Genomic DNA, 11,147 nt, shown 5'->3' with positions numbered 1-11,147 from the left:
CCCTTTGTTTGTAAAGCTCCTTACTAGGAGCAATCGAATATTTCTTGTCAATTTCTTTAATCTTATCAACCAATAAAAGAGTTTCCTTCTTAATAAGTTTTCTCAAACCAACAGAATAGGAGATAATCTGTCCACGTATATATGCTTTAAAAGTGTCCCAAAGTATTCCGCAGGAAATTTCATCCATGGAATTAGTTGAAAAGAAGAAATCAATCTGTTTCTTCATAAATTTAATGAAATCCGGATCTTGCAGTAAGGTAGAATCAAATCGCCATTGCTTAGTACTAGAAGCTGTGTCCATTAATTTAATAGAAAGTTTCATTGGAGCATGATCAGAGATGGCTATAATGTCATAATTACAACCAGTTATAGATGGAATAAAACGAGAGTCAATAAAAAAATAGTCAATTCTCGAGTAAGAATGATAAACATGTGAGAAAAATGAAAACTCTTTGTCCTTAGGATGCAGAAATCTCCAAATATCGAAAACTCCATTATCAGTCAAAAAAGAATTGATGTAAGTGGCTGACTTATTTGGTAAAGTCTGAATGGATATAGATCTATCCAGCAAAGGATTTAAACAACAGTTGAAGTCACCACCCATTATTAACATATATTCATTTAGATTAGGTAGAGAAGTAAATAAAGACTTAAAGAAATCAGGATAATCCGCATTTGGAGCATAAACATTAACCATAGCAACCTTCTTATTAAAAAGTAACCCAGTAATTAACAAACATCTACCACTTGGATCTGAAATAATATCGTGTTGAACAAATGTAATAGAGGAGTCAATAAATATTGAAAATCCCTTTACTTTAGCATTCGAATTCGAATGGTAATGTTGATCCCTCCAAAACCTAAAAATCGTTGATTATCCTCTTTCCCCACATGAGTTTCTTGTACAAAAATAATATGCGCATTCAGTCTTTGGAATACTTTAAAAATCTTTTTCCGCTTAATCGGATGGTTTAAGCCATTAGTATTCCAAGAGACAAAATTAATGGTCTGAGCCATATTTCTAAAATTAACCCTTTGGTATATATAAAGAGTTAACCAAAGTACGAACTCATGCACCCGGAAGAGGAACAAAAATAAGGAGGACCCGGAAATGACGACACGGCAGACATTTTAGTAGTTTGAAATCAGCCCAAATGAAAAAACTAGAAAAACTAATAAAAAGAGCAATAGAATTAGAAAGGAACTCCCCTGCCCACCACCCACGGAAAAGAGACCCTCCTGAACCTGAAGGAGGCCAGGGAAAAAAAATTGTGAGACTAAATCTACCCCCATGTCCCCAGAAGGCGACTCCAGATATATAAAGGAGAAAAAAAAGATCCACCCAAAACCCTAAAAAGTAATTAACACTATACTAAAACAGACTTCTTAATATAATTGCTAGTAAAACCCCCCCCCCCCCAAAAATATAAACACTGGTAACTTATAAATCAGGTTAAAACCCAAACAAATAAAAGTTAAGATGTGATAAGAAAGGCATTATAGGAAGAAGACGACAAAAAAAGCGAAATTTAAAAAAAAAACAAATATTTTAGAAAAGAAACCGCCATCTTAGTTACACAAAAAATGAAAAAGATATATATCAAAACGTTAAAAAAATTCACCTTCAAAGGATTAATAATAATAACCCAAAATATAATACAATGGTTAAAGTAAGTAAATTAAAAAGATTAGTACGTTGATAAAGAAAAACTTTAATTGGAATATGAAATGTAAAATAAACCTACATCAATAGTCAGAAACAAAATCTGGTTTTGGATACAAAAACTATCCTGTAACGCTCAAAACCATACATTTATTAGAGATGAGAATCCGAAGCAGTAGGATAGTTCTCATCCAGAAAGCTTTGAGCATCAGATGTGGAGAGAAAAACACGTCGTGGTGCATTCAAAGGTGAGATTCTAAGTTTCACAGGGTATAAAAGCGCTGGTTTTAGGTTTTTCTCATAACATTCGGACATCAAAGGTTTAAAAGCAAGCTGCGCCTTCATCACTTCTGGGCTGAAATCCTCCACAAGCTGAAAATGGAATTATCTCAATTTAACCATCCCTAAACGCCGAGCCAAACGAATAAGGTACTTTTTAACATGCACATAATGAAATCGAACAATTACAACAGGTGGTTTAGATGAAGAACTTGGTGATCAGTGCATAATTCTATGGGCATGATCAAGTAATGGAGGACTATCTGGGAATACAGAAGGGAACGCATCCTTTAAAAGTTGAGCAAAATACTTCGAGGGGTCCCCTTGTTTGATACCTTCCGGGAGAACAAGTATGCGTAAGTTCTGTCTTCAGGGAACTATGCACTATTATTCCTAGATCACTCTGTTCTACTGCATTCTCCAATGCCCTACCAATTACCATGTATGTCCTATTTGGATTACTCCTACCAAAATGTAGCACCTCACACTTATCAGCATTGAACTCTATCTGCCATCATTCAGCCCACTCTTCTAACTGGCCTAAATCTCTCTGCAAACTTTGAAAACCTACTTCATTATCCACGACACCACCTACCTTAGTATCATCTGCATACTTACTAATCCAATTTACCACCCCATTATCCAGATCATTAATGTATATGACAAACAACATTAGACCCAGTACAGATCCCTGAGGCACACCACTAGTCACCGGCCTCCAACCTGACAAACAGTTATCCACCACTACTCTCTGGCATCTCCCATCCAGCCACTGTTGACTCCATTTTACTACTTCAGTGTTAATACCTAATGATTGAACCTTCCTAACTAACCTTCCATGCGGAACCTTGTCAAAGGCCTTACTGAAGTCCATATAGACAACATCCACTGCTTTACCCTTGTCAACTTTCCTCGTAACCTCTTCAAAAAATTCAATAAGTTTTATCTAATATAACCTTCCACGCACAAATCCATGTTGACTGTTCCTAATCAGACCCTGTCTATCCAGATAATTATATATACCATCTCCAAGAATACTTTCCATTAATTTACCCACCACTGACGTCAAACTGACAGGCCTATAATTGCTAGGTTTACTCTTAGAACCCTTTTTAAACAATGGAACCACATGAGCAATATGCCAATCCTCCGGCACCATCCCCGTTTCTAATGACATTTGAAATGTTTCTGTCAAAGCCCCTGCTATTTCTACACTAACCTCCCTCAAGGTCCTAGGGAACATCAGGGATCCTGTCAGTATCTGGAGATTTCACCACTTTTATATTCCTTAAAAGCGCCAGTACTTCCTCCTCTTTAATCGTCATAGTTTCCATAACTTCCCTACTTGTTTCCCTTACCTTACACAATTCAATATCCTTCTCCTTGGTGAATACCGAAGAAAATAAATTGTTCAAAATCTCCCCCATCTCTTTTGGCTCCACACATAGCTGTCCACTCTGGTTCTCTTAGGGACCAATTTTATTCCTCACTATCCTTTTGCTATTAATATAACTGTAGAAACCCTTTGGATTTATTTTCACCTTACTTGCCAATGCAACCTCGTACCTTCTTTTAGCTTTTCTAATTTCTTTCTTAAGATTCTTCTTGCATTCTTTATATTCCTCGAGCACCTCATTTACTCCGTGCTGCCTATATTTATTGTAGATATCTCTCTTTTTTCTAACCAAGTTTCCAATATCCCTTGAAAACCATGGCTCTCTAAAACTTTTAACCTTTCCTTTCAACCTAAAAGGAACATAAAGATTCTTTACCCTCAAAATTTCACCTTTAAATGAATGCTTTTTCTCTATTACATCCTTCCCATAAAACAAATTGTCCCAATCCACTTCTTCTAAATCTTTTCACATCGCCTCAAAGTTAACCTTTCTCCAATCAAAAATCTCAACCTTGTGTCCAGTCCTATCCTTCTCCATAGTTAGAGTTCGACATGTTCAGCATGGCTTTGTGGGCTGAATGGGCTGTATTTTGCTGTAGGTTTTCTATGTTTCTAATTCTTTGAAGAAACAACAAACAGAATTGATAAAGGACGAAGGGTCTCGGCCTGATACGTCGACAGTGCTTCTCCCTATAGACGCTGTCAGGCCTGCTGTGTTCCACCAGCATTTTCTGTGTGTTTCTTGAATTTCCAGCATCTGCAGATTTCACTCATGTTTGCTTGACAAAGGAGAATCGGTTGATGTTGTGTACCTAGATTTTCAGAAGGCCTTTGACAAGTTGGCACACACAAGGCTACAGATGCATTTAGACAGTTTAGGACAATAGGCAAAGAAATGGCGGATAGAATACAGTGTTGGGCAGTGTATAGTCGTGCACTTTAATAGAAGCAATGAACTGTTTGACTATTTTCTATCTGGAGAGAAAGTCATTGTGCAGGATTCCCTTAATGTTAATTTCCAGGTTGATTCTGTAGCTCCTGGACCTGATGGAAAGCACTCTCAGGTTCTGAAGGAGGTAGCTGAATAGATTGCGTGGGCATTATCAATAATCTTTCAAGAATCCAAGAATCGATTGATTCTGGCAATGACTGGATTGTTGTAAATGTTACTGTGCTAATTAAGAAGGGTGGGAGGCAGCAGAAAGGAACCTATGGACCTGTTAGCCTGACATCAATGGTTGGGAAGTTGTTTGAATCAATTTTGAGGGATGAGATTACGGAATATGTGGAGACACATGGCAAGATAAGCCAAAGCCATCATGGTTTCCTGAAAGGAAAATCCTGCCTGACTAACCTACTACAATTGTTGGAAGAAGTTACAAGCAGAGTAGACAAAGGAGGTGCAGTGGATGTAGTGTATTTGGATTTTCAGAAAGGTTTGACTAGGCACCATACATGAAGCTGCTTAGCAAGATTGAGCCCATGGAATTATAGGGAAGTTACTAGCATGGTTGGAGCATTGGTTGATCAGAAGAAAACAGAGAGTTGGAATAAAGGGATCCTATTATGGCTGACTTCCTGTTATCAGGGGAATTCCACAGGGGTCGGTGTTGGGACCGCTGCTTTTGTTTTGACTGATGTATGTCAATAATTTGGACTTTGGGTTTAATGGATTTGTGGCTAAATTTGCCAATGATATAAAGATAGGTGGAGGACTGGATACTGTTGAGGAAACAGAGAGCCTGCAGAGAGACTTAGATAGTTTATAGGAATGGGCCCAAAGTGGCAAATGAAACACAATGTTGGAAAGTGCATGGTCATGCACTTTGGTGGAAGAAGTAAACGGGCAGACTATTATTTAGATGGGGAGAGAATTCAAAATGCAGATGCAAAGGGACTTGGGAGTTCTTGTGCAGGATATCCCAAAAGTTAACCTCCAGGTTGAGTCGGTGGTGAAGAAGGCGAATGCAATTTTGGTATTGTTTTCTGGAGGAGTAGAATATAATAGCAGGAATGTGATGTAAGGCACTTGTGAGAATACACTTGGAGTATTGTTTGCAGTTTTGGGCTCCTTGTTTTAGAAAGTGTATACTGATATTAGAGAGGATTCAGAAAAGATTCACGAGAATGGTTCCAGGAATGAAGGAGTTACTGTATGAGGAACATCTGGCAGCTCTTGGGCTGTTTTTCCTGCAGTTCAGAAGAATGGGGGCTGGGGGGGATCTCATTGAAACATTACAGATGTGAAAAGGCCTGAACAGGTTAGATATGGCAAAGTTATTTCCCATGGTAGGGGAGTCTTGGTAGATGGCTACCTTCAGAATTGAAAGATGTCCTTTTAGAACTGAGATGTGGAGAAATATGCTTAAGACGGAGGGTGGTAAATTTGTGGAATTTGTTGCCACGAGCAGCTGTGTTTGGGTGTACTTAAGGCAGAGTTATATAGGTTCTTGATTAGCCAGGCATCAGAGGGTATGGGGAGAAGGCAGAGGAATGGGGATGACTGGAGGAAATGGATCAGCCCATGATTGAATGGCAGAGCAGACTTGTTGGGCAGAATGCCCTACTTCTGCTCCTATGTGTTATGGTCTTATGATTATTTGGATTGAAGGATGTCTGCTTAGAACAGAGATGTGGTGAAATTACTTTAGTCAGAGGGTGGTAAATCTGCGGAATTTGTTGCCAGGAGAGGCTGTGAAGGCTAAGTCTTTGGGTGTACAAAAGGCAGAGATGGATAGGTTCTTGATTAGCCAGGCATCAAAGGGTATGGGGAGAAGGCAGAGGAATGGGGATGACTGGAGGAAATGGATCAGCTCATGATTGAACGGCGGAGCAGACTCAATAGGCCTAATGACATACTTCTGCTTCTATACCTTCTGGTCTTATGGTCTTATGAAATTGGCGAGTGTTATAAGGACGTTCACCAAAATGATTCCTGGAATGAATGGTCTGTCAAATGGAAAACGTTTGATGGATCTGGGCTTGCCTCCACCAGAGTTCAGAAGAATGAGTGTTGATCTCATTGAAACCTATGGAACGGAGAAAGACCTCAGTAGACTGATGTTTCCCATGGTGGGAGGGTCTAAGACCAAAGGATTCTGCCTTGGAGTACAGGGGTGTCCTTTTAGAACAGAGATGAGGAATTTCTTTGGCCGGATAGTGGTGAATCTGTGGAATTCTTTGCCACAGGCATCTGTGAAGACCAAGTCTTAATGTATATTTAAGGCAGAAGTTTATAGATTCCTTAACTATTTGGGCATGAAAGGATACTGGGAGAAGAGAGGTGCTTGAAGCAGAAATGAAAATTGGATCCTCCATGATAAAATGGCGGAGCAGACTCGATGGGCCAGTAGCCTAAATTCTTCTCCTTTATTATATGGTCTTAATGTACTAGTGGTCTCTTCCCCCCATGCGGTCATACAATATTACCAGAGTTCGTTGATTTATAGGTTGGGCCGTGGTCTGTGGTTCCTATTGCTCTCTTTCAGTTCTACACTGCTATATTCTGTGTGTCTGCCCGTTATTTCTTGTTGACGTTTGAGTGACTTATTTATTTTAGTTTTTTTTGCAGGGATAGTTTGGGGTTTAATGTCCTTGTTGCTGAGTGCGCGATTTGTCTTTTGTGACACAATATGTAGATAAGTCTACAAAAGGAAAGGCTGTACCTGATTTGGTATTGGGAAATGAACCTGGTCAGGTGTCAGATCTCTCAGTGGGACAGCATTTTGGAGATAGTGATCATAATTCTGTCTCCTTTACAATACCATTGGAGAGAGATAGGAACACACAAGTTAGAAAAGTGTTTAATTGTACTCAGGGGAATCATGAGGCTATCAGGCAGGAAACTGGAGGCTTAAATTGGAAACAGATGTTCTCAAGGAAAAGTACGGAAGAAATGTGGCAAATATTTAGAGGATATTTGTGTGGAGTTCTGTATAGTACCATTCCAATGAGACGAAGAAGTTATGGTAAGATACAGGAACTGTGGTGTACAAAGGCTGTAGTAAATCTAGTCAAGAAGAAAAGAAAAGCTTACAAAAGGTTCAGAGAGCTAGGCAATGTTAGAGATCTAGAAGATTATAAGGCAAACAGGAAGGAGCTTAAGAAGGAAATTAGGAGAGCCAGAAGGGGCCATGATAAGTCCTTGGCGGGCAGGATTAAGGAAAACTTCAAGGCATTCTACAAGTATATGAAGAGCAAGAGGATAAGACGTGAAAGAATAGGACCTACCAAGTGTAACAGTGGGAAAGTGTGTATGGAACTGGAGGAAATAGCAGTGGTACTTAATGAATACTTTACTTCAGTATTCACTATGGATAATGGATCTTGGTGATTGTAGTGAGGACTTTCAGCAGACTGAAAAGCTTGAGCATGTAGATATTTAGAAAGAGGATGTGCTGGAGCTTTTGAAAAGCATCAAGTTGGATAAGTCGCCAGGACCAGATGAGATATACCCCAGGCTACTGTGGGAGGCGAGGGAAGAGATTGCTGAGCCTCTGGCGATGAACTTTGCATCATCAATGGGGACAGGAGAGGTTCCGAAGGATCTGAGGGTGGCAAATGTTGCTCCTTTATTCAAGAAAGTGAGTAGAGATAGCCCAGGAAATTATGGACCAGTGATTCTTACCTCAGTGGTTGGTACGTTGATGGAGAAGATCCCGAGAGACATGATTTATGAACATGTGGAGAGGTATAATATAATTAGGAATAGTCAGCATGGCTTTCCAAGGGCAGGTCGTGCCTTGTGAGCCTGATTGAATTTTTTGAGGATGTGACTAAACACATTGATGAAGGAACGGCAGTAGATGCAGTGTATATGGATTTCATCAAGGCATTTGATAAGGTACCCCATACAAGGCTTATTGAAAAAATAAGGAGGTAAGGGATCCAAGGGGACATTGCTTTGTGGATCCAGAACTGGCTTGCCCACAGAAGACAAAGAATAGTTGTAGAGGGGTCATATTCTGCATGGAGGTCGGTCACCAGTGGGGTGCCTCAGGGATCTGTTCTGGGACCCTTACTCTTTGTGATTTTTGTAAATGACCTGGATGAGGAACTGAAGGGATGGGTTAGTAAGTCTGCTGATGACACAAAGGTTGGAGGTGTTGTGGATAGTGTGGAGTTCTGTCAGAGGTTACAGCGGGACATTGATAGGATGCAAAACTGGGCTGAGAAGTGGCAGATGGAGTTCAACCCAGATAAGTGTGAAGTGGGTCATTTTGGTAGGTAAAATATGATGGTGCAATATAGTATTAATGGTAAGACACTTGGCAGTGTGGAGGATCAGAGGTATCTTGGGGTCCGAGTCCATAGGATGCTCAAAGTAGCTGTGCAGGTTGACTCCATGGTTAAGAAGTCAAATGGTATATTGGCCTTCATCAATCGTGGAATTAAATTTAGTAGCCGAGAGGTAATGTTGTAGCTATGTAGGACCCTGGTCAGACTCCACTTGGATTACTGGTCGCCTCAGCATAGGAAGGATGTGGAAACCATAGAAAGGGTGCAGAGGAGATTTACAAGGATATTGCCTGGATTGGAGAACATGCCTTATGAGAATAGCTTGAGTGAACTCAGCCTTTTCTCCTTGGAGCGACAGAGAATGAGAAATGACCTGATGGAGGTGTATAAGATGTTGAGAGGCATTGATCATGTGGATAGTCAGAGGCTTTTTCCCAGGGCTGAAATGGTTGCCACAAGATGATACATGTTTAAGGTGCTGGGGGGTAGGTACAGAGGAGATGTCAGGGTAAGTCTTTTACTCAGAGAACGGGAGTGCATGGAATGGGCTGCCAGAAACGGTGGTGGATACGATAGTGTCTTTTAAGAAACTGTTAGATAGGTACATCGAGCTTAGTAAAATAGAGGGCTATAGGTAAGCCTAGTAATTTTTACGGTAGGGACATGCTCGGCACAACTTTGCGGGCCGAAGGACCTGTATTGCGCTCTAGGCTTTCTATGTTTCTATGTTTATTGTGGGGGAGTGGCGTGGCTGGTGGTGGGGTGGGGGTGAGTGATGCGATGTCGGTGATTTGTGTTTTCTGTGCGTGGGGACTGGGTGTTGATGCTTTCTTTTGAACGGCTTCCTTGTTTTTTTAATTTCGTGGCTGTTTGGAGAAAACTTATCTCAGAGTTCTATACTCCATACTTACTTTAATAGTAAATATATCTTTGATGATCTGAACTTTAGAACTTTTGATTAACTGTCATGCGAGGTTGAAAAAACTTATGTTTCTTTTTACCGGAAACTATAGATGGCCTGATTGAAGATCATAGAATTCACAAAAGGTATTAGTCGGGTGAACACTTAAGGTGAGAGATGAGATGTATGAAGAAGTGCGGAATCAGAGCTAATGCTCAGATTGTGGTTGGTGTTTGGAATCAGTGGCGGTGAAGTATATAGGAGAGTGGCGTTTAAGAGGCTTTTAGCTATAAACACGTCTTAAGGAAATTGAGAGAGATGGATCCGGAGCGAACAGAAATGATATTGTCGTTGATGTATTGTTAACTCATACTTGTAATGTAGTGTGCTGCATGTTTGAAACTTATACCCGAAGAAAGGACTGTATGGGCATCCAGGGAGTGGTAGCACCTCCGACGAAGGGGCTCATCGTGTCCATTCTGGGCAGCCCACTCACCTTTGGCCCCCACCAGACAGTCAGCTCCCACCAGAGCTGCTTGCATGCGACAGCGGGCAGTGCTTCGACAGGCGGGAGAAACCAGGTGAGTTTAGCCGGTCGCCTCAAATCCCGGTGAGTTAGAGGGATATCTATCCTAGCGTGCAAAGTCAGCTCCGGCGCATCGGGCGGGTGAGATCCACAGATAGATCCAACAGCCAGGATAGGTGGTAACCTCCCTGGCGAGTGAAGGGCATGACGAGGCACAGATGATGTCATTGTCATTCAGTGAAACTGAGGAGGAGTCAAGTTTGTGTCTCTTGTACGTAGCACTGGTCTCGGACTTCCGAAGCTAAGAGAGTGTAACTGCCCCAGTACAATTGTTTTTCCATGATAATGCAATCTCTCCCGCCCAGGTTTCCAGTCATCGTCAGACTGGACGGACAACTACCAAAAGATAACCGGGTTGTGTCTGCCTCCTTCAAAAACCTTGAATCTAGTTTAATTTAGCATTGAGTTGAAGACAATATTGAGTTGAACCAACCTGTCCATTCCTATATTGCACCATTGAAGGCTCTATGATACATCAGCTCACTTCCTGATAGACCATAAGAGCATAAGATAGAGGAGCATAATTATGTCTATAGATGCTGCTCCGACATTTCATCATGGCTAAGTTATTATCCCTCTCAATCCCATTCTCCTGTTTTCTCCAAGGTTACCTTTGGCGCTTTTACTTATCAAGAACTTATCACCCGTTCTTTCTAAATAACCTCAAAGATATGGCATTTATGGATGTCTGTGGCAAAGAATTCCACCTCTAATGAAATTATGAAATGAAATAACGAAATTCCTCTTCATCTCTGTTCTAAAGGGTTATCCTTGCATTTTGAGGCTGTGCGCCTTTCTCTTTGTTTTCCTGACGACAGGGAACAACCACTCCACGTCCTATCTATCTATCTAGGCCTTCCTTGCAGAATTCGATACATAGTACAGGCAGATAGCCATCAGACGCTTCCGGGATCATTCTCATAACCTTTCTGTGGACCCTCTCCAATGCCAGCGCATCATTTCTTAGATAGGAGGCCCACAACTCTACACACTAACTGCGATGTGACAATGTCTTATGAAGGATCTGCATCACTTGCTTGTGTTCCTACCCAGCTGTTGCACGGGTCTGTTAAGTTTTTGTGAA

Source organism: Hemitrygon akajei, chromosome 8 (genome assembly GCF_048418815.1).
Source record: "Hemitrygon akajei chromosome 8, sHemAka1.3, whole genome shotgun sequence".
Taxonomy (NCBI): Eukaryota; Metazoa; Chordata; class Chondrichthyes; order Myliobatiformes; family Dasyatidae; genus Hemitrygon; species Hemitrygon akajei.
Note: the sequence above shows the minus strand (reverse complement) of the source record.